The sequence below is a fragment of the Dendrobates tinctorius genome, unplaced genomic scaffold (genome assembly GCF_039654945.1).
Source record: "Dendrobates tinctorius isolate UK_male_01 unplaced genomic scaffold, ASM3965494v1 ptg000036l, whole genome shotgun sequence".
Taxonomy (NCBI): Eukaryota; Metazoa; Chordata; class Amphibia; order Anura; family Dendrobatidae; genus Dendrobates; species Dendrobates tinctorius.
The window spans coordinates 30208802-30231304 of NW_027361704.1; positions in this window are offsets into that span (position 1 = coordinate 30208802).

Here is a 22503-nt window from a genome sequence, read left to right on the forward strand (position 1 = left end):
TTGGTTTTGATCCGGTTCTGTCCCTGTTACGAGTTCTGCCTGTTCCTCTTGTACTGCACTACCCTCTCTGTGTATGACTCACTGCCTGTGACCTGACTATTCTCTGATTGTTCCTCTTGCACTGTTCAGCTATCTCTGTATATGACTGTGTATGTATTGCTTATGTTCTGACTACTCTCTGCTCGTCCCTCTGGTGCCAGGCCGCCCTCTCCGTGTATGACCTCTGCTTGTCTGACCTGAGTTTCCCTCTCCTCTACTACAGTATCCCTATAGTAAGTATATTACATCATCTCCAGTAGTAGGACACAAAGCCCCGCCCCCTGCTGTCACATGATCGTAGGTCCTTGTACTTTTTACTACCTTCAGTGTTGCAGGTCCTGTCTGCCTGAACTTCCCCTGCAGTATCGGACCCCGGGCCCTCCCGCAGTGTGGGTGAGTCACCCTGTGCAGCCGTGGCAGTTTGCCGGCGCTGACAGGATCCTGACAGTTTTGACCTCAGCTTATGTTTTCTGACTATTCTTATGAATCCTGATTTTGACCTTTATGTGACTTCTTGGCTTCGTCCCTGCTTGGAGACCATTCCTGGCTCTGGTTTGCACTTCCCTTCCATAGATAGCAATCCCCATGTCCTCGTTGTAAGCACAGATCCAGATGGTGGTTAAAGGGTGTCGGGTATCTCTGGAATATGCCACATGGAGTGGCTTGTGCCAAGTCTGTCCGAGGTAGCCTTTTTGAGCCTGAGGCCTCAGAGCAATGTTAAACCTACCATTCATGAGGGGGTGGTTACTTAGTATCATAGATGCACACATATAAGGCTGTTATAATCTGCCAGTCACACAGATATATGTAATGCACCATATTAGCTTATAGCATACTAGTCAAGCCTATTCTATTAGCCCAGCGCTAAATAAGTGCACCCAACAAGGAAACCCCAGTTACCTCCACTAACAATAAAGGGCCTAGCTGCATTATGCAGAGAGAAAAAATACATGATGTATTAATTGATGTTTTGGGGAAGATACACAAACAGGCATCCCCACCTTCAAGGGTCCTCATTGTCTAGTAAATCCCTACACTAAGATTAGAAGCAATCCACCAAAAATGACATCAAATCTAAAAAATAGGGGCTGCACCCAGCAGTACATTAGTATTTTGACTAGATATTTAGAATCAAGGCTGGTTATTTCTGTGATGTTTTTTGCACTTGTGGCTACATGATATTGTGTGAAAGCACTGGTAATAGCAGAGACGAGTTTATTATAGAGTACCTTAGAACGGCAGAGATGCAAGCGTGGAAACACCAGGAAAAGCAGGACTGAACTGGAAATAGTAGCTGGTTACTGGATAGCAGTCTGGAGGAACTGAACAGATAAGTAGACATCAGGCTTGTTGGTCGCCCTCACACCCAGGGCTGTGGGGTACTTGGTCCCGCACCAATGAGCCTCAATTGGAGATGTCATGGCACCTATGGCCCGGCCCGTGGCCCTGGGCGCCCATTATAAAAGGGGGTTGTTTCAGTGTGCTTGTGGTAGTGAAAGTTTATCAGTGATTCGTGACGCCACCTGTGGTGTTCGGCAATGGGGATGTAAGCCGATGCTGCAGACAGATCCTCTGGGACAGATGGTGTGGTGCAGCAATGATGTTATAGCCCTCCACAGGCAGGACTGTAGTCCCAGGGCAGTGTAGGTGAGGTGACACGCAGGTGGTGTAGTGTCAGGCGCAGAGGATGCAGCAGTGCTGTGCAGGTTGGCGCAGGAATGAGTGGAGGACACCAGAGTATGTAGTTCCAAAGCTTTACTTACAGTCTGTTGTACAAACAGGTGCCTGCCTCCGTGCCGTGTCCTCCGGGTCAGGGACTCAGTCAACCTCCAGGCCAGATGAAGTACTCCTTTCCAACACCCCGCCAACATGTGTCTTTCTGAACGGCTCCTCTTATAGCGCCTTTAAACGAAGTACTCCTAGTACTGAGTTACACTGGAGTGCCTCCTGTCCGATGTTCTTATGAACTCTACTTGTACGGCAGATAGCTGTAGCCTGCTTCGGAGACTCCTTGCTACTTAGTCCCGGCTCACTATCCAGTTGCTGTTGTGCCCCCAAGTCTTGTGTGGGAATAAAGTGGTCAATACTTCTATTCCTCCGGTGTCTGCTGCAGGACCATTAGTATCCATACAACCTCGGGGACAGGGCCCAGGCCTTGCGCTTAGAACTTCTAGGAAGGGTGCTCTTCTAACCCACGTCCTCTGTTCTCTCTTACTCCTCACGTTCCGTACTAATCTTTCCTTCTTTGGAGAATCAGGCTTTCAGGCTACGTTGCTCTTTCTCTTCCTCTCCCGTGCCAGCAGACCCAGGTCACTGGGATCCGCTGCAGCACCTCCATCCATCCATCCCTCTCTCCGGGGATCTTCTCCTCTCAAACTCTCTAACCAACTGACCTCTAATCCTAAACTCTTCCCACTCCTTGTAATGTAGCTAACTCCACCCACCTCCCAGCACATTTCGTGTTCCAAGCAGGGAGCCACCAATGGGTGCTTTGCTATACTCCAAGCAGGGAGCCGCCGAAGGTGCTTTGCTACACTACTTTGTGGTGTGGGATGCAGGTGTTGGAGAGTGGTCAGGAGTCTCCACCTTACCTGGATGGTGGGATACTACACCTCGGGAGGAGGTGCAGTACCTCTGTGGCGACTGAGCCTCAGGGGCGCCACATACCCCCCATTAAACACAGCACATCCGCGGGCAGCAAGGTAAACACAGTTGACAATACAGGAACATGCAAAATTTTATATTGCATAGTGAAGATCAAGAAAAGCACTTCTGAGCAACCGCGCTGCTACAGTGACACGAATTCTTCAGAAATCCATATAAATCTTTCAAGTTCTTTATTGAATGTACTACAAAAACTACGCATTTCGAGGAGACAAACCGCACCTCTTCTTCAGGTTACAGTACTGTATGGATTTCTGAAGAATTCGTGTCACTGTAGCAGCGCGGTTGCTCAGAAGTGCTTTTCTTGATCCTCAACTTGTGATTCTTAGTGGACATTTCCACCTGCACGAGCTCTGCAGCAGCTATACAACTGCAAAAATGTTGTGAGTGGTTGTGTCTGAACACAACCCATAAAGGGTGAGTACTTCAGAGTACTTTTTTCATTTTCATTGATTTATACCAGGTGAAGCCCTATGTCTGCGCCCCCTCCCTTGTTTTTTACTTTATATTGCATAGTGAACATATCTTATACTAAACTTCCCAATGTGGGAGGCACTGTTTCTTGAACGTTGCAAACAATTTAACTGTCTATCTATATTTAAAGTTATCCTACCTAATTTAAAGTGCTATGGAAGCAAATTCACTATCAGAACACATTTTCTAGCAACACATTTCTTTTCTGTTATCTGTTACACTTTCTACTTTCTGAAGGAGTGACAACCGTCAACACCTGTTTCGTCACCTGCATACTTTTATTCAATTCTCACATCTTTATTAAAACATTCTCTATATTTCTTGCTCAATTAGACCCTATAAAATCTGTCATTAATACTGTTGCTACACTTTATCACTTTCTATTTTCTTGTTCAAAAATACTAAGTATTATTCATAAGTGCAAAGAATAGACATTGGGCCAGCCATCACGTCTGGAAATGTCCTTATAACGAGATAGTCCTTGTTCCAAGGGAAAGGTTCCTATGTAAAACCAAGAGAGATCACCTAAAGAGGTGCAAACTATTTACAAGTACAGTTCTGGATCACTCAGCATCCATGATCTCCACAGTTCAAGTATGAAAAACGCTGCCAATAGAAACTGGGCAACAACAGGATCCACAAATAAACATCATAATCAAAAATAGAAAAACTGGAACTTGCTAATACCCTCCTGGGCAACAAAAGTTAGTTTAGATTAACATTGTAGCTAGTTATCCCCTCCTGGGTTTCTGGAAGTGAATTGCTTGGGCTGCTTCCAGGGGAAAATTTCTTGACATCCTCTTCCTGCAGACGCAGTCACATAGGACGAGGTGGTGACAGCTAGGTGGGCTGCTGCCTGAGGTTCCTTGGCAGGGGTGATCATGTCAACGGTTGCTACTGGGGTCTCTGCTACCAGTACTGAATGCACATCAGCTGCTGCAGATGGTATTTCTGCTGCCAACAAGTCAGCAAGGGCTGTAGCCGGTACCGATAGATGCTGCTCTGCGATCCCAAGTGGTACCACAGTTGGCGGTACCACAGCCGGTTGTTGTGGGCTGAATGCCATTGGAGTGCTACCACTCCTGGTTTGGGTAATCACCGGACCATTTCTGTCTACAGTTATGGCGCCTAGTACCAGGATCATGTCAGGGGCGGCGACCACACCTGGTGCTTCCCTGTGACGTGCCGACTCCTGCCGAGGCACCGGGGGATGAATGATGGCAGCCGCAACCCCGGGAGTGGACTGAGGAACGGCCGGTAGTTGCATCCGTGTTGACACAGGATGGGGGCTGTTATGAATGGGTCACCGAGGAGGAAAAAACAACACAAGCCAAGTCTCAGAAAACCAGAGGGGTTGGTAACTATGCAGATTGCAGATCCCTGATCTTACCACACAACTAGCAGCAGTCGTGGAGCGTACCTACGATGATCCTTGACGCCTCGTCACAACCGGAGAGCTACATAAGCCTAAAGCAGGAAGAGAGGAAAACTGCCCCAGAGCAGACCCCAAAGGAAAGACAGCCCCCCACATGTATTGACGGTGAAACAAGATGAAAACACAAACAAAGGCAGAAAAATAGGCTGAGCAAACGATGGGGCCCGACTAACTAGAAAGGGCAGGAAAGGAAAGACACTGTCTGCAATCTTCCAAAAACCCTACAAAATAATGTCCAACACTTCTGATAGCAAAATTAACCCTGAAGTCACTAGATTTTTCCCACTATATCAGCACTCTGAAATATTCTGAGACAGAGCTAAAAGAGGCCAATCTAATAAGGGACCAAAAGGCAAATACAGATAAATAGGAGTGGAAATTCAGCACAACCCCAGCAGGGGCTGGCTAACCACAAAAAACAGAATTGACCAACAAGAGCAAGTGTGAACAATAGCAAAAACAAACTTAACTTGAGAAGACTGGAACAGAACTGAAGTCCAAGACCTGAGAAGCAGACTGAATCACCAGGACCAGGATAGGGCGTCGGCTGTCTTATATCCAGTCTGATACTCCAGAGATCCAATCGTTATCCTCCTCATCAGGTGGCAGATCACTACCAATTAAGCCAACCTCACTACCTCCTGTCACCACCAGAGGGAGAACTGAAGGAGGAGCAGAAAATGAGTTCACAACAGGGGGCATGCCGGTAAAAGCCTACGCGGCCACGCTAGGGCCGGGCTGGGACTCAGCTCCTGTCCCACAGCCTCTGGAACCCTCATGTACCTTCTCCTAGCAGGCCGCATCCAGTGACAGCACCGGCCTAGAGGTAGTGGCGGGCACTGTAAAGGGTGTCGCAGCGGTCGTATGCTCTGCGGGTGTTGCTTGGGGGAGGATGGCTTCTCCCCGCCGTTTTCTTCTTTCCTCCGCGCTCCTTCCACATGTCGTTCTGGCATTCTTCTCCCTTCCTAGGTTCTCTTCCCGCCACTGGCTCTCGCCCCTCCTTCTGAGGGCGGCGTCTTCTTCCTACTCCTCCATACCAAGCCAGTATACGAACCCCTCGGGGGGGTGGGCCATGTTGCTGTCGCATAGAAGTTCAGACAGGGGAGGCCCAGGACAGTCCGTGCTCTATTCTTAGGACAACCCATGTTGTCACGCCCTTCTTCACCGCACCGGCGGCCATGTTTAGCTTTCATTTTACAGTCTATTAAATTGGGTCTTCTACACATTTTCAAAAGGATCGAGTCTTAAGCACACAGATCCCGATGGCATCGGGTCTCGTCATCCTGTTCGTGACACCAGAAATTGGGTTGCCCTCACACCCAGGGCCGTGAGGTACTCGGTGCCGGGTCCGATGAGCCTCGTTGGGAGATGTCACGGCAGCTATGGCCCGGCCCGTGGCCCTGGGCACCCATTATAAAAGGGGGTTGTTTCAGTGTGCTTGTGGTAGTGAAAGTTTATCAGTGATTCATGACGCCACCTGTGGTGTTCGGCAATGGGGATGTAAGGCCTCTTTCACACATCAGTATTTCGCCGTCAAGCGCGATCCGGCAATTTTACGAAAACCGGATCCGGCAAAATGCAATGTCGGATCCGGTTTTTCCCCATTGACTTACATTAGCGCCGGATCGCGCCAGATGGTCATACGTTTCGTCCGGTTTGGGCCGGATCCGGCAATGTGTCGCAATCCGGCGCTGGAAAAAACGGAAACTGTAACGTTTTTTGTCTCCGGCGAAAAAGCCGGACCCGGCGCGTCCGGCTTTTTCACACAATGAAAGTCTATGAGCACCGCAATGTGCCAGATCCGGCCAAAGCCGGATCCGGTGACCGGATCCGTTTTTTTGGTCTGAGTATGCTCAGTAGCCCTGCCCACAGCAAACATATATAAAACCATGACAGTGGGATCCTCAGCCATAGCCAACATGCCACCCAAGAGAGTCGACAGCCGCAGGAGAAGGCAGGAGACCACTGCACCACCAGCACCACCACCCCAAATGGAGCGAAGGGACCATGGTGACCATGCGGAGGGGAGTCCACCAGCAGATGACATGCGGTAATTATCAAATCCCCCATTCCTCAAAAATAGGGCCATGGAATATCAATATATTCAGTGGCCCTTTGTTTCTCTTTATTCAAAAGTAGAACACGCCGTATAGATGCAGCAGCACTGGCAGCAGCAACAGCAGCACCAGCAGCAACAGCAGCAGCATCAGGAGGGGAGACTGGCCAGCAGGAGGACACCACATCTTCTTCTGGGAGCCCTCCCTCACATCGTCAGCGTTTGACGGTAAGTTTTTATTTAAAAAATCCATCATCTCTGGAATATATTTCTATTCATTGGCTTTTATTTCAAAACAGGAATCACAAGATGAAGGGGAGCTCCCAGAAGAAGGAGGAAGGGGTGGACAGATACCTGGAGTGGGCTCGCAATTGGTAAGTTTCCTGCATCAAACTCAGAAACACAACATCACACTACATACAACACATAGAAAACAATGTAGCGCAGATATCACACAGCAAACACATATGCCTACATCCAACCACATAATTTTTTTGCTTTTCTTTTCTAGTCTTCTCAATCTGGTGCTTGGCCAAGAGGTCCTCACAGTGCCTCCCAGGGTCGTCGGCGACAGTGACGCGGCGGTCACCAGCGTGTAAGTATAATATTTTTGCTTTGTTTTTTTTAACTTTTTATTTCATTTTTTTAAGTGTGGTGGCTAATTATTTTATTTTTCTCTTTTTCTTTAACAGCCTTCACAGTGTGCTCCCGACTCTGACGGTGAGGATGGAGGGATTTATGTGGACCACCTCATCGATCTTGTTAGAGAAAGGGAGCCGCTTTGGAATATGGCTGACCGCCGGCATGCTGATGTAATTGGGACCCGATGGCTCTGGGAGGAAATCTGTTCGCTCCTTGTGGACCGCTGGGAGGACCTTGAAGCTCGGGCCCAGATTCAAGAGCGTAAATAAATACAGTTCCCGTTGCTTGATGTCAAGCAGTGTTTCCCGAACTCCAGTCCTCGTGGTACCCACGGGTCATGTTTTCAGGATTTCCTTTTGAGCAACACTATGGGAATCCTGAAAACATGACCCGTTGGGAACCACGAGGACTGGAGTTTGTGAAACACTGATGTAGTATACTAACCACTTTGTGCTTTCTCATTTCAGGGGAGAGAATTGTGAAGCGGTGACGGTCTGTGAGGGATCATTTGAAGAAGGAGTTCAATAAAGAGATGTGGGCCCCGAGAGGATCTGGAGGATGCAGGAGCAAGTACAAGTACGCACGAGCCCTGTCACTCCTCCGGGCAACAATGGTCACCAGAAGGTAAATATTACACACCCCATGTCCAAAAGTAATGTTTACATGTCTAATTTTTTTTTCAGCAAGGGCCAATGGCATGTCAGTATATTAATTGTGTTTTTTTCTCTTTGTTCCACAGCACGGTGACCAGCATTCGGGAGCCTGCACGGTTGGACCCTTCTGAAGCGATCCCTGAGGAGACCGGCACCGAGGGACACTTCGACCGCCCCAGTACATCTGCACCTTCCTAGCCTTCCCACACATTCGACCCATCTGTCTCATCCACCAGCACAGGAGCATCGTGGCCGCCACATTACATGAAGCTTCTGGTGAGGAGATCGCTTTCCCTTTACCCCACCCTTCTGCCCCTGCCACCTCTAGTACACCTGTGGGTACTGGGCAGCAGTGGCAGAGGGGTCAGGAAAAAAGCTATGCCCCAGAGTTCTTGCATCTGAATGCATCTTTCCAGAACTGTCTCAAAGTCTTGTCCGAGCAAATGTCCGCAGGCTTTCAGCAGCTCAACTCCGGCATTCTGGAGTTGAGGACACTTCTGCAAACAATGCATTCAGAAGCAAGATCTTCTCCAAACACCTTTTTCAGGTCTGTTGTGGAGCGCATGGCAACACTATCTCCTACCCAGCAGATGCATGTAATGCATTCATGCCACGGTGCTCTACAGCAGGTTACCTCCCAACCTCCACCTCCCACCACAGTAGTTCCTCCACCTGCACCCCCTCCAGCCACTGTCCCTACTCCCCCTCCTATTCAATACCAGCCACCTCCTCAGTACCAGCCACCTACCCAGTATCAGCAAACTCCCCAGTACCAGCAAACTCTCCAGTACCAGCAAACTCCCCAGTACCAGCAACCTCCCCAGTACCAGCAACCTCCCCAGTACCAGCAACCTGCCCCGTACCAAACTACTTCGCAGTACCAAACTCATTCCCCCTACCACTTCGCAACCACATCATCTGCTACTCCATTCCCTGCCCAACCCTCCACTCCACCACCCACCACCTGTTCTGCCACCCACATGTCCACCCATTCTCTTGCTTTTTCCACCCCTTCACCTCTAACTGTTCCTTCCCCACCACGATCCCAGTCCTCTCTCCACACTCCAGTGTCGAAGTGTCCCGCAGCCCCTCCAGCAGTATTTCCACCTCACACTACACTAATTTATAAATGTGTGTATTCAAATAAAAAAGAGAAAAATTTTTAACAATTAAACAGTTTATTAAAAAAAAAATTTTTTCAATAAAAGTTAAAATATTGGTTTACACTGGTTGTCTGTGTTTTATTTCTGCGGCGAAATATGGCATAAAAAAGGTTAAGTACAGGGTATACAAAAGGTAAAAAGGTATATAAAACCAGGTGCATAACTGTGGATAAAAGGTAAATAAATTTTACCTTTTGGCCACAGTTGTGTTCCTGGTTGTGTTTTAGGCAAAGTACTTCACCTTTTACCAATAGTTGTGTACCTTGTTGGGGATTTCCTAACAATGTACACAACTTTTGGTAAAAAGTGAAAGACTTTGCCTAAAACACAACCAGGTACACAACTGTGGTCAAGGTAAAAATAGTTAAACCACGACAAGATAGCCAACTTTGTTTGGAAAAGGTATATACTGTTGGCACAGAACTTTGGTTAAGGGCAGAAATTTATCAAATTCTGTCATCCTGCCAGTCTATTCTGCCTTGAGGTGACATAAAGTATTCTGCAAAATGGTCCCTCATTCGTGACACCATCACAGAACTTCTATTGGTAATGTTCTGGTAATCTTGCAAGGTGGTTTCTTCAGCGGTGTCCTCAATGGAAATGGGTTCCTTGCACGTAACAAAATTGTGGAGTACCACGCAAGCTTTGATCACCTCGTCCACAGTTTCTGTCTTGAGGTTGATCGCAGTCAATAGGACATGCCATTTGGCTGTCAGAATACCAATGGAGCATTCCACCATTCTTCTTGCTCTTGTTAGCCGGTAATTAAAAATGCGTTTTGTTCTTGTCAATCATCTGCTAGAGTACGGTTTCCAAAGGTGTTCTGACAGCTGGAATGCTTCATCCCCTACACAGACAAAAGGCATAGGTGGACCAGATGTTTGCGGTAGCGGTCTAGGGGATGGGAACTGGAAGGTGTTTCCATACAGTTTACGCCCCATGGCAGACAGTTTGAAAACTTGAGAGTCATTGGAGCGGCCATAGGCCCCAATATCAACAGCAATAAATTTGTATTCCGCGTCAGCGATGGCCATGAAGGCAATGGAGAAATATTTTTTGCAATTGAAATATTCCGATCCTGATCCTGCTGGCTTAACAATGTGGATATGTTTCCCATCCACAGCACCCAAGCAGTTCGGAAACTGACATATCTGTAGAAACTTTTCAGAAATTTCAATCCACCTCTCTGTTGTGGGCTCTGGTAAAAATTCTTCAACTAAGGAGTCCCACTATTCCAGATATGGTTGAAATCCCAAGTCTGTACTGGAAATGCAGTGACAAAAGGGATTCTCCAGTTGCAAGAAATCTGTGGGGAAGTAAAAAACAATAAATTAGTTAAAAATCACAGCACTACATACCAAAACTCACTTGGAGATACAAACTACCACCAACAAGATTGCAGTGAAAGTGTGCTCAGATGCGAGCATATCCAATAAATGTGGCTTACCTTAAAGTCACCATCAGATGCTCTGCGGGTGAAACGGAGAAGAGGCAATAGGTGTCTGATTTTCTTATGATGTGTGCAATGCGCTCCACCAAGTAATCAAAATTCTCCATTTTTATCCGAACATATCCAAAAAATTTCTCCAGGTTTTGTCTAAGGTCCATGCAGAGTGTAGAATAGACCCCACGCGTCATTCTCTTGGCTGTGATGGGGTGGATCCACAAACGGTGTCGCTGATGCCTAATGCGCTGCTGTCTTGCTCTCTCCTTCTCCAGAACAATCACCCTCAAGCGGTTCGCCTCCGCTGTAAAATCCACCACATTTTTCAAAATATTTGCAATCACAACATCCATCTTCGCCAGTCACTTGCTCTTCTCTCCAACATGCAGTTTCTCCTCTATAACCTGTCAAAGATGGGCTGTAGGAACACGGTATATATAGATTTCAGCAGCCAATCCCGTTTCGAAGCCCGCAAGGGGCGTTTTAAAAACCGGATCCGGCGTAATCTGGCGGAAAATGGATGGATAAACGGATGAAACTGATGAGACGGATCCGGTTTATGATCTGATGACCAAGACTGATACGGCAGAAAAACGGATCCGTCACATCCGGTTTTACATAACATTTGCCGGATCCGGTGCTCCGGCGCGATGCCGGATCGCACCTGACGGCGAAAAACTGATGTGTGAAAGTAGCCTAAGCCGACGCTGCAGACAGATCCTCTGGGACAGATGGTGTGGTGCAGCAATGATGTTATAGCCCTACACAGGCAGGGCTGTAATCCCAGGGCTGTGTAGGTGAGGTGACACGCAGATGGTGTAGTGTCAGGTGCAGAGGATGCAGCAGTGCTGGGCAGGTTGGCACAGGAATGAGTGGAGGACACCAGAGTATGTAGTTCCAAAGCTTTACTCACAGTCTGTTGTACAAACAGGTGCCTGCCTCCGTGCCATGTCCTCCGGGTCAGGGACTCAGTCAACATCCAGGCCAGATGAAGAACTCCTTTCCAACACCCCGCCAACATGTGTCTTTCTGAACGGCTCCTCTTATAACGCCTTTAAATTAAGTACTCCTAGTACTGAGTTACACTGGAGTGCCTCCTGTCCGATGTTCTTATGAAATCTACTTGTACAGCAGACAGCTGTAGCCTGCTTCGGGGACTCCTTGCTACTAAGTCCCGGCTCACTATCCAGTTGCTGTTGTGCCCCCAAGTCTTGTGTGGGAATAAAGTGGTCACTACTTCTATTCCTCCGGTGTCTGCTGCAGGACCATTAGTATCCATACAACCTCGGGGACCGGGCCCCGGCCTTGCGCTTAGAACTTCTAGGAAGGGTGCTCTTCTAACCCACGTCCTCTGTTCTCTCTTACTCCTCACGTTCCGTACTAATCTTTCCTTCTATGGAGAATCAGGCTTTCAGGATACGCTGCTCTTTCTCTTCCTCTCCCGTGCCAGCAGACCCAGGTCACTGGGATCCGCTGCAGCACCTCCATCCATCCCTCTCTCCGGGGATCTTCTCCTCTCAAACTCTCTAATCAACTGACCTCTAATCCTAAACTTTTCCCGCTCCTTGTAATGTAACTAACTCCACCCACCTCCCAGCACGTTTCGTGTTCCAAGCAGGGAGCCACCAATGGGTGCTTTGCTATACTCCAAGCAGGGAACCGCCGAAGGTGCTTTGCTACACTACTTTGTGGTGTGGGATGCAGGTATTGGAGTGTGGTCAGGAGTCTCCACCTTACCTGGATGGTGGGATACTACACCTCAGGAGGAGGTGCAGTACGTCTTTGGTGACTGAGCCTCAGGGGCGCCACACTTGAGCAATGCCAAGTGGGAATAATGGTTTAACTCCAGAAAAGCATGTAGTAGCAGAGTGCACTACTAATGAACTTTCAGGTTTCACAAAGCCTTAATCCTTCATCCTGGGTCATTTTCCATTTTTTCATTTTTTTTCTCCCCTTCTTCCAAAGAGGCATAACATTTTATATTTCCGTCAATATAGCCGTAAGAGGGTTTATTTTTTGTCGGACGAGTTGTGCTTTTCAATGACACAATTGATTTTAGCATACAATGTACTGGAAAAGAGAAAAAAATCCAAATACAGGGAAATTGCCAAAGAAGTGCAATTCCACTATTTTTGGGGGGGGATTTACTTACCATGTTCACTATATGGTAAAACAGACCTAGCAATATGATTACTCAGGTCAGTTCAAGCATGCAGATACCACACATGCATATTTTTTTTTTTATTTAAGTGGTGAAAAAATTCAGAAATTTGCATGGATTTTTATCTTGCTTTTAGTGTCATATTCTGAGGCCCATAACGTTTACATGTTTTGGAATATGAGGCTGTGTGAAGGCTAATTTTTTGTGCCCAGACATGTTTTTATTTATACCAATTTGAGATAGATATGATGTTTTTTTTCTGTCTCCGACATTTAATTCAGAATCCCTGATTATCTGCTTGTTAAATGTTTTCAGTGTTTTCTGGCTCCATCTAGTGACCAGATTCATAACCGCAGTGTTATTGTATGTTTTACTTTCAGTTTCCCTTTTCCCTCCTTCGCAATGCATTCTGGCAAGCTTTGCAAAGGATTGTAGTTAGTCCAGACCCCATGTTCCCTCCAGTCCACCATTTTCCCTCAGCCTGCATCCTGGAAGCATCTCATTCTCTTCTCCCCTTGTGAGCGCATTGCTGGTATGTAATCATGCATCCCGTATCTAATTTCTGTCCCATATTAGCCTGCCTAGTTAGTTTCCCCTTCACAGCTAGTAGTGCCGATGTTGATTTATAATGTACAGTATATATGGATTCCAATGTACCCTGTATTGACTGAGTATATTTATACGTTTGTATTGTAGTTTCACCGCGCCAATATACCATCATGTTCAATAAAGCACAGATTCAACCTACAGTCTCCTTATTGGACCCCGGTATAGCGGTTTCGCTGCCTGTATAAACTACATGAATTCTGCTTCATTTAGTGAGGACAGAACAGTTTTCATGGCCTCTTATTGTATTTCATTGAAATGTTGCGGCGACAAAAAATTTTAATTCTGTCATTTCAGGGTTTTTTTGGATTAATTTAATTTATGTATAGATCAGATATTTCTGAATTTAGTGATACCAAATATGTTTTTTTGCATTGTTTTATTTTCAAAGGAGCAAACGGGGAGAGATTTGAACCTTTGTGGGTTTTTTCTTCATAAATTTTTTTTACTTAATAGCCAATCACGATCGTAATGACAGGCGTGGGGGTCAACAGCAGACCCCCGGGTGATAGGACAACATATCGGTGCCTCACAATCATGTGACAGGGGCAATGATGGGCTGGATTAACGACGCATTTCTAGCCTGTACTTTAGTGACTGATAGCGGGATTTAACAGCTTAAAAGCATTACTCCATGCTAATTCTCTTGGATCTCTCTGCAGCATTCAACACTGTGGATTATCAGCTCCTCCTCACTATGCTCCGTTCCATTGGCCTCAAGGACACCGTTCTCTCCTGGTTCTCCTCCTATCTCTCTGACCGCTCCTTTACTGTATCTTTTGCCGGTTCCTCCTCCTCCTGTTGGGGTTCCTCAAGGATCAGTCCTAGGCCCCCTCCTCTTCTCCTTGTACACTGCCCCTATTGGTCAAACAATCAGTAGACTTGGTTTCCAGTACCATCTCTATGCTGATGACACCCAATTATACGCTTCTTCTCCTGACATCACGCCAGCCTTTCTAGAAAACACTGGCGATTGTCTAAACACTGTGTCTAACATCATGTCCTCACTATATCTGAAACTGAACCTGTCAAAGACTGAACTCCTTGTGTTTCCTCCCTCTACTAATGTACCTATACCCGACATTGCCATTTCTGTGTGTGGTTCCACTATTACTCCCCAGCAACAAGCCCGCTGTCTTGGGGGTCATACTTGATTCTGAGCTTTCCTTTGCCCCCCACATTTGATCACTGGCTCGCTCTTGTCATCTGCACCTCAAAAACATTTCTAGAATTCGACCTTTTCTTACTTTTGATTCTGAAAAAACTCTTCCTGTTTCTCTTATTCATTCTCGTCTCGACTATTGTAACTCTCTTCTAATCGGTCTCCCTCTTACCAAACTCTCCCCTCTCCAATCTGTCTTGAATGCTGCAGCCAGGATCATATTCCTCACCAGTCGTTACACCGATGCCTCTACCTTGTGCCAGTCATTACACTGGCTACCCATCCACTCCAGATTCAGTATAAACTTATTACCCCCACCCACAAAGCCCTCCATGGCTCAGCACCACCCTACATCTCCTCCCTTGTTTCAGTATACCACCCTACCCGCACCTTCCGTTCTGCTGATGACCTGAGGTTAGCATCCTCAATAATAAAAACCTCCCACTCCCGTTTCCAAGACGTGCTGCGCCAATTCTTTGGAATGCACTTCCCAGGTCAATACGATTAGTCCCCAATCCCCACAATTTTAAGCGTGCCCTGAAAACGCATTTATTCAGACTGGCCTATTGCCTCAACGTATTAACCTAATCTATCCCTGTGTGGCACAGCCAAAAGTTTTACCATAGCCAGGTTCCCCGCATCATGTTCCCACATGCTTTATGCATCCATTAGCCCTCTGTGTCTGTACTGATACACACTTAACATTATGGCTGGTCCATACAATCAGGGCAACTGTTACCACCCACCTTTCGTGTCTCCCTTTTTTTCCTCATAGACTGTAAGCTTGCGAGCAGGGTCCTCATTCCTCTTGGTATTTGTTATAATCTATGTGATTATTGTTATGCTGTAATGTCTATTGTCTGTACAAATCCCCTCCGAAATGTAAAGTGCTGTGGAATATGTCGGCGCTATAGAAATAAAATTTATTATTGTTATTATTAAAAGCCATGGATGGAGCAGCAATCCACTCATGGATTTAAAGGGAGCCTGTCACCCCCCCAGGCGTTTTTAAGTAAAAGAGCCAGCACTAATGCTGCATTCTGTCAAGGTGGCTCTGTTACTTAGCTTCCGTTCCACCGCAGAAATAATCTTGTATAAAATTATTCAAAAATACCTGAAATTTGACAGGGGGGCAGGTCTTTCCCCCTCTGACAGACGCCTTGCATCCATTACTAATTTAGTATTTGGCGCCCCGTCCTCAATTTTCTTTTGAAATGCGGCACCTGCGCTGTACTGTATCTTCTTGGGCATGCGCAATCTGTCTTTCATTACAGAGAAGCCATTAGTTTAGATGCTTTGTCATCATGTATGTGATGTAACATTTCTGCTTGGTAGATACACATATACTATTTTGCTGACTGTTGTGATCTTTAACCTATGTGGTCAGTGGTGTCAGCTTATGTAGGAGAATACCTGTGAAAGTTGCTATAGCTTTTCTAAAGTACTTATCATTGGTTATGTGTTTCCTTCAAGTACAAGAGATATGAGTTCTCTTAAATTATGCTTTATGAGCTTCAAATAGTGTGTTACCAGCCTTGCCTGAGGTTCGATTGTAGTTCAATTTTTAGTTTTTTGCTCTGTTCTCAAGGACATCATTTTCTGCTTTAGCTCCAAAAGTTTTGAGAGTTTAACAGATTAAAAAAGTAAATAGATGTGTTACCTGTAAACATGCTATCCATGTCAGAAACCAATGGGGATCCCAATGCCTCATACACGAAAACATATTGGAGTCATGTGTAGACATAAGGTTGAAGGATGTAAACAATACACTATTATAACATGCAGGCTTAACTTTCTTACACAGCTTCACAGACTTCCTGTTTCTATACGGAGCAGAGAAACAAGAAGAATTAGGTGGGTAGAAAGGCAAAATGAGCAATTGTAAGTACACTGTATTACAATAAATTAAGAGGATAAAAACTTAACTTAACAGCTATTTTTGGTTTTGCATTTTAATTTTTTGCTCCCCTTCTTCCCAGAGCCATAACTTTTTTATCTTTTGTCAAAAAGGTCAGGTGAGGGCTTGTTTTTTTACGGGATGAGTTGTACTTTTGAACAACTCCATTGGTTTTGCCATGTCCTGTACTAGAAAACTGGAAAAAAAATTCCAAGTGTTTGGCTTTTTTACTAGGCTCACTAAATGCTAAAACTGACCTGCCATTATGATTCTCCAGGTCATTACGAGTTCATAGACACAAAACATGTCTAGGTTCTTTTTTATTTGAATGGTAAAAAAAATCCAGACTTTGTAAAAAAAAAAAAAAAGCACCATGTTCCAATACCCATAGTGTCTCCAATTTTCGTGGTCTCAGGTTGGGTGAGGGCTTATTTTTTGTGCAGCAAGCTGACGTTTTTAATTATATTATCTTTTGATCGCTTGTTGTTGCATTTTAATGCAATGTCGCGGCGACCAAAGAAACGTAATTTTGATGTTTTGACTTTTTTTCTAGCTATGCAAAACGTGGTGATACCAAATATGTGTATGATCGCCTCTATATAGCAGAATTACTACTTGCTATATGCGCCGACCACCGGGTGGTGCTCACAGCAAGCCGGCAGTGACAACCATACAGTATAGGTCTCCAGGAGACCTTTGGTTGTTATGCCAACCCACCGGTGACCGGTGATCACATGACTGAGGTCACTGGTGGGTGGATTTCTGTCCCAATTGGGGGAAGTGAGAGTTAAATGCCGCTGTCAGCATTTGACAGCAGTATTTAACGGGTTTATAGCCATGGGTGGACCACAATTCCACCCGCGGCTATTCTGGGCACATGTCAGCTGTTTAAAGCAGCTGACATGTCCCGGGAAAGATGTTGGCTCAGTGTCAGAGCCCACATCAAAGTGAGGGAGTTCGATGTCTGTGTAAATTTTCGCCCAATGACAGAAAGGGGTTAATAATTTTCATGTACCCAGTTATATTGTATGAAGGAGGATCAGTTGAATGAAGTTGCCTTAATTTGAAGAAAACATTGCTGTCTGTGTCCTATAATTATGTATTTATTTTAAAGAGTTAACAACCCCTTAACAGCCGATAAGCATTTAGACAGTGGTTGCATAGAGGCCTTATTCCCTCATCGTCATTTAACAGTGAATGAGAATAAGTTTGTAGTGCCCAGTGCCCACCAGAGTAGGAAAATCTCCTGGGTTTCAGCCACCCGGGGATGCTGAGTCCCTGGAGAACATGATTGGGACAGATTTTGAAAAGTGCAATCAGAATTAAAAATAATCTCTTTCCTCTGAGCTGATCAAATCAATGGTACCACGATACTCCCTCACCCCCTTCCTCCTCTTCCTGATATAAAAAAGATCTGCCAGCTGGCAAGCAGCAACTTCAAGAAACAATTTCATTGGTTTTTAGGAATTTTTCAAATTTGTGTTGCTTTGACTGTATTAAAATGATGGTATCAAACTAATCACTGCCTCACTAGATAAATACATTATAAGGTATTGTGACAATTCAGCATCAATAAAAGGAAACTCTGGGCACTTGTGCAGTGGTGAACTGTTAATAATTAGGCCAGATATACTATTCTTTTGTTTAGTAAGTCAAGGGACATGAGCCATTGTTTCATGTGATACTTTACTGTGTCTATTTTTTGAATGTTAATTTGTGGATTGCCTGCTGTTTACAGATTGCATCAGCTGTCTATGGTATACTAGTCTGCATCGATGAGAAAAAGGAGATTTGTTCCAGCTTCTTTGAACCCAAAAAGTTATTAGGAAATGCCTCTTAAAAAACCATGACAATGGCAAAGTTCACATGGCAAGATATAGTTACTAGTGATGAGCTAACAAGTTTACCACTACTCGGTACTCGAATGAGTATCGCTTTACTCACGGTACTTGGCGAGCACTGCATTTCCAGGATTATTTGGTGGGAGCTCGGATCTCTGCCCTGCAAGTTTGGCACTCTTTAGAGCACCAAACAACATGCAGGGATTTTCTGCCATTCACTATAATGCCTCAGCCAACTTTGTTGTGGTATTACTGTGATTGGTTGGCCACACAGTGTTATCAGGTCTGCAGTATAAGAGACCTGCCGCTGCCCTGCTCGTCACAGTCACATCCAGAATCAGGCAGTGTAGGAAGAGCTGCTGCTGAGATAGGGACAGATTTGTGCTTCTATTAGTTAGTGTGGGTATACCATTGTTGAATCCACATATCCAGCTAAACTAACAGTCCTTCTAAGAACTAATTACGAGGTATATAGAATGCAGTGCTAGGTAGGCAGGGAGTGTATGTGTGTATATACACATCAGTGCAAGGCATGCAGGCACTGTATGTGGGTATATAGATATCATTGCATACATCAAAAGGGTCCATTGCTGTCTGCTGCTGCTGCCTACTACATATATACCTAGCTCCAGGTATCAGTGGCTAGGAGTATTTTTTTTTGCACCTTAATCCTAATTATTTTATTCCAAAGCAATCCAGAACCCCTTTTTTTTTATCAATTTGCTTGTTGACACTGCAGACTACAGCCATATCCTTTCAATAATACAGCGTGAAAATCCAGCAATTTTAAACGGCTTTGCCCATCCCCCAGGCATTCACCAGCTGTGGCAAAGAATGCTTAGTACCACATGTGTAACCCTCAGGGGTTAAATGTCAATAGCTTGGAGGATTCCCATTCAAAATAAAACACAACCTTTAATAATCCATTAAAATCTAAGACATCACATAAACAACACATAAACAAACATAATAGTGCTCGTGGGTAACAGTGCTCATTTAAAAAAATGGTTCGGTCTCACCATTAATCCTGGACATAAGCGCCCCGGCGTATTTTTCAGAGGTCCCCTGCTGGGTATTCGGGTCCATATAGCAGCACAAGACAGTGTATGAAAAATGAGGTTAATAGGGTTACAGGTATGCAGTTTTCCCTATCCTCCCTGTCGTGCCCAGGTATTACTCCTGCCCTTACAAGGACAGGCCCCAAATGGACCCTATAGTGTCACCCCCAGTCCTCAGAAGGGGTATTAGCTCCCTACGTGTTTCCTCTCCAATAACGGGGATTCATCAGAGGAGTTATATAATTAGATATAAGTAGGTTTGAATATATTTGTCCATAAAGAAGGGGCCCCGCAATGGCTGGGTGCCTCAACCAGCAGAGTGACTGTCCATATCACTGCCAAAAAGTAAGTCCCATGGATAAATGGTGTAGTTTCCTTAAATAGACCATCCCACACACAAGTCCCACCTCTGGCATCTGACCTCATCTAAAATAGTCAAATCAGTGGCTGGTAGGGAACAGGTATATGTAAGAAGCCCATTCATAGGTAAAATAGTAAAAGGTCAGTAAACCCGCCCCTATATTCACTTATATTTACTAAAAATCTGCCCAAACTCAAAAAATAAAATCAGCACAGCAATCACTTATCGATTCCAAACATAAATTGCCTCGATATATTTCTCAGAATAGAAGACAGTTGCATGAGGCCATCGTTATAGATTAATCATGGTATGCGGATAGTGTCCCTCACAATGGGGTACTTGTGTCGGATTTCCTCTGGCCTATATGCCCCTGGTATCGCAGTGTTCACACAGTAAGGTCTCAGGTTGAAAGTAATCGCGGCTACCGTGATATAACATTCTCTATGAAATGAGCGCCGCTACAGTCGCGGTAAATATGCATAGTGACTCTCTTTTACAGTGAAGTCACTCTCACTCTTAAATTTTTTGGTTATTTCAATCTGCTCATTGAGCTTTTCATTCAGTCTTTTCAAGTTCTCTTTCTCCTCATTTACTAAGATCTGCATGAACTTCAAGGAACTAGATGTGGCTTCTTTTTCCCACAAACTCATCAGTTGGGGAGATCTGCAGCATGCTGCTGGAAGCAGTGAAATCCGCAGACCCCTAGGAACAATCCCATTTTTTTATATAATTCTCAAGGCTCTGTAACTGTAACTGTGTGTGGGATGGTCTATTGAAGGAAACTACACCATCAATCCATGGACAGTCACTCTGCTGGTTGAGGCACCCAGCCATTGGGGGGCCCCTTCTTTATGGACAAATATATTCAAACCTCCTTATATCTAATTATATTACTCCCCTGATGAATCCCCATTATTGGAGAGGAAACGCGTAGGGAGCTAATACCCCTTCTGAGGACTGGGGGTGACACTATAGGGTCCATTTGGGGCCTGTCCTTGTAAGGGCAGGAGTAATACCTGGGCACGACAAGGAGGATAGGGAAAACTGCATACCTGTAACCCTATTAACCTCCTTTTTCATACACTGTCTTGTGCTGCTATATGGACCCGAATACCCGGCAGGGGACCTCTGAAAAATACACCAATCGTCTTGGTGGCCGTGTTACGCAAAGGGATGGCCTCCGGGTAACGAGTGGCATAATCCAAGATGACCAGGATATGTTGGTGTCCACGTACAGACCGTGGAAGGGGCCCAACTAAATCCATCCCAATCCTCTCAAACGGGACTTCAATAATAGGTAGGGGTACCAAAGGGCTACAGAACCGGGGCTTAGGTGCAGAGGCTTGGCAGTCAGGACAAGACTCACAATATACACGGATATCGTGATGCATGCCTGGCCAAACAAAACAGTGTAATATCCTTTCGGTGGTTTTCTGGACTCCCAGGTGACCTCCCATCACATGTCCGTGGGCCAGGTCCAGCACCTGCCGCCGGTAGGGTTTTGGCACGACTAATAGTTGCACCGTATCTTCCCCCTTTTTCTCTATCTGATAGAGTAAATCATTCTCCAGAACCATGTAAGGATATGCCAGCCTAGAGCCAGGTTCTACGTGTACCCCATTTATCACTTTTACATTTGTCCTAGCCTGAGAAAGGGTAGGATCCTTTATTTGCTCGCTTTGGAAGTCATCTTTCTGAACTTCTAAATCCGGCAAACGGGGAGGTGGATGGCTGTCAGCCTCCTCCTCTTCCCCGGTCTCCTCCGTATCACCCGCCATGACTGAAAACGGGAACTGCAGGTCATTTCCCGCAGACTCTTCCCCCGAGTCTTCCGGGGAGACCTCTTCCCTGGGTTCGGGACCCACACGCGCCCTGGGAGAAGAATCATGTACACTATTACCCAAAGGCATCAACTGATTCTCCCACAATTGCCAGAAGTGGGGAAAATCCCGGCCCAGGATAACATCATGCAATAACGCCGGGACGAGTCCCACTTTATGTTGCACAGACCCATAGGAAGTTGTAATGCATATGACCGTGGTGAGGTACGAACAGGTGTCTCCATGCACACACGTTACAGAAAATTTGTCTGATGGTCCAGTCGGGGCTGACACCAGACTGGCCTTCACCAGAGTCACCACACTTCCCGAGTCTAACAATGCCACCACATTTTTGCCATCAACAGTTAAATCACACAGGTGTTTTTCCACATCCTTTTGACCGGCATTCACACTCACTACCTGTGCAACCATAGACATGCGGTTTTTAGAGTCTGTGACGTCGCACTGCATGGGTTCAGTAGTGACTGGACAGTTCGCAGCAATATGTCCCATCTCTTGGCAGCGGAAACACCTAACGGGCCCCTTGCTTAGACCATAGTTCGTTACTCTCGGCCTCGCAGTGCGGGCAGTCCCGTTTTCCTCCCCCACTGTCTTAGGGATTTTTCCATCTCCCCTACTCCCTGGAACAGTCTTACCGGTTCCACGTGGAGATGATGAAGAACGAGGTGGGGTAGCGTCGTCTCGGAGTCCTTCCGCCACGGAGTAACGTTCAACCAGATCCACCAGTTGATCTGCCGTCGTAGGATTTCCATGGCTTACCCACTTCCTCAGGGCTGGCAGTAGAGCTCTCAGGTACTTGTCCATGACGACTCTCTGGATTATCTCTGGCGCTGTCAGCACCTCGGGTTGTAGCCACTTCGTCACGTGGATCAGGTCGAACATCTGTGACCGCGGTGGTTTATCCGGCTGATAAGTCCATTGATGCACTCTCTGTGCACGGACAGCGATCGTCACTCCCAGCCGGGCCAAGATCTCGGCTTTCAGTTTGTCAAAGTCCTGCGCAGCT